This window comes from Schistocerca nitens, chromosome 4 (assembly GCF_023898315.1).
Source record: "Schistocerca nitens isolate TAMUIC-IGC-003100 chromosome 4, iqSchNite1.1, whole genome shotgun sequence".
In the NCBI taxonomy this organism is placed as follows: Eukaryota; Metazoa; Arthropoda; class Insecta; order Orthoptera; family Acrididae; genus Schistocerca; species Schistocerca nitens.
Genome location: NC_064617.1, coordinates 982,975,762 through 982,978,070, shown reverse-complemented (window position 1 = coordinate 982,978,070; position 2,309 = coordinate 982,975,762). Strand labels below are relative to the sequence as shown.

Genomic DNA, 2,309 nt, shown 5'->3' with positions numbered 1-2,309 from the left:
GTGGAGGTGGGTCGATGTTGCGTAATTATATGATAGCACTCTGTCTTCAGGCCACAAGTGGCCCACTGGGACCATCCGACCGCCGTGTCATCCTCAGAGGAGAATGTGGATAGGAGGGGCGTCTCTCCCGGTCGTTATGATGGTATTCTCGACCGAAGACGCTACTGTGCGGTCGAGTAGCTCCTCAACTGGCATCACGAGGCTGAGTGCACCCCGAAAAATGGCAACAGCGCATGGCGGCCTGGGTGGTCACCCATCCAAGTGCCAGCCACGCCCGACAGCGCTTAACTTCGGTGATCTGACGGGAACCGGTGTATCCACTGCGGCAAGGACGTTACCAATTATATGATAGGGCATCCCCTTCTTTAAAAAATGAGCTTCTGTGGCGGTAATCCTGGGGCCTCAAGAGCAATTAAACATTCTGTCGGGTAATGCACGTTTTGCTGTGTACCCATTATTGAATCAGTCGTCATAAAGGTGACAGAGTCCTGGGAACAATTTACATATGAGCTGTTAATATTGTCTTCTGTTATTTCAGATCAATTTGCACTGTTCCAAGTAGGGCTGTGTTTGAGGAGTGCCCGAAGCGTTCGAACAGTTTACGTCACAGTTCGGGAAATCTTGGGTTCTGTTCGCTATTTTAATTAGTCCGCGAGCTAGTGGTGTCTGGGGGTACTATCTTCAAAACTAATTTTATTCTCGCTATAGCAATTACAGTCAGTTCACCACGATGTATTTCATTTTTTAGGCATTTAATTTTTTCATGATTTCATCTGAATGTAGAAATGTGAAATAAATTGTCCAAGAACATGGAAGTAAATCGGTCAAGTACTTTTCGAGATGTTTTTGTAACAATGTTTCTCCTTTGTATATGCCCGTCCAAATGTCGATTAGAGGATCGTGTAGAAATTTAAAGTAATTCAGGCAAAAGCTTTTAGAGATTTTGGTCATAACCTTTCCAGTTTGTGTGTTACATACATGCATGTTTCAAGTCTGATTACGAAATCTTATGTAGACAGTGATCCGCCTCTTCTCCTGAAGGCACAATGTGCAAAATTTAATCAAGATCTAACTAAAATTAAAGTTGTTTATGACTTACAAACAAACAAACGGACTCTCTCTCCCATATACATGTATAATAAGACTTATGAACAGTACTAAACATACTAAAACACGCACATATAGATGAACAGATATACGAAACAACACTAACAAATTGTCAGTGGGTACGTTTACGTTTTGTGGTAGTTTTTCATAACCGTTTTATATTAATGACTGTGTGGTACGTTATGAAAGGGGTTGAAAACAACACGAAGACTTACGAAAATGATGTATTGAAATTTAACACATCGCAAAGTAATTCGCGGGTAGGGTATGCTAGTGCAAATGGTTCAAATGGCTCTGAGCACTATGGGACTTAACATCTGAGGTCATCAGTCCCCTAGAACTTAGAACTAGTTAAACCTAACTAACCTAAGGACATCACACACATCCATGCCCGAGGCAGAATTCGAACCTGCGACCGTAGCAGACGTGCGGTTCCGGACTGAAGAGCCTAGAACCGCTCGGTCACAACGGCCGGTTGTGGTAGTGCAGCTAACATTGCCTGTCACTTGTAGTAATCATGTTTCAGTAGGATGTATTTAGAACCGATTATTGCCACTTGTTGGGTGATGGAAATGGCTCAACTGGATTATGAACAGTATATTCGCGACTGAGAGGTAGTTCTACAGTGTCGAAGCTGAAGGACACAGCACAATTGGTTGGCTCCAATAAATAATATTTAAACGAGATCCCACCATTATCTTCAAAGGGCTTCATCAGAACCCACATGCCAAATGGTATCTTAATGTAAAAACGTGTATTACCGCCATTGTTGGTCTCTTGTCCAAGAGAATACAAGAAGGAAACTAAGTGGTACTTACGTAACAACCGCTAGACCGATGCCAGTATAGGATTAACCCAAAGTACCTGCTTTGTCCACACAGCACCTGGAACGCTATGCAGAAATTCTACGGTGTCGTCACTACAGCCTGGGGGTAACGTTGCGGAGCATACTATTGACCAACAATGAAAGTGGTTAGCATATTACAAGTGCAGCGCATCTAAGCACCAACATTTAATTCGGTAATTCCTGAAATCGTGCTAATCTTGAACGATGCAGTATCCACATTAGATGAGAGAACTATCCCAAACTATAAAAAATATGTATCATCTCACTTCTCACGATGCATATGCCTTGAAATGCATCTCAAATTTGTTTCTGTGTACAACATTTTTGTTTTGTTTTCTCCGTAGTAAATAAACTG

The 2,309-nt window shown here is 42.2% G+C and overlaps 1 pseudogene; it reads right to left on the bottom strand.

The window, feature by feature from the left end:
• Positions 1-221: 221 nt before the first annotated feature.
• LOC126254052 (5S ribosomal RNA) lies at positions 222-339 on the bottom strand (annotated as a pseudogene).
• Positions 340-2,309: the final 1,970 nt, after the last annotated feature.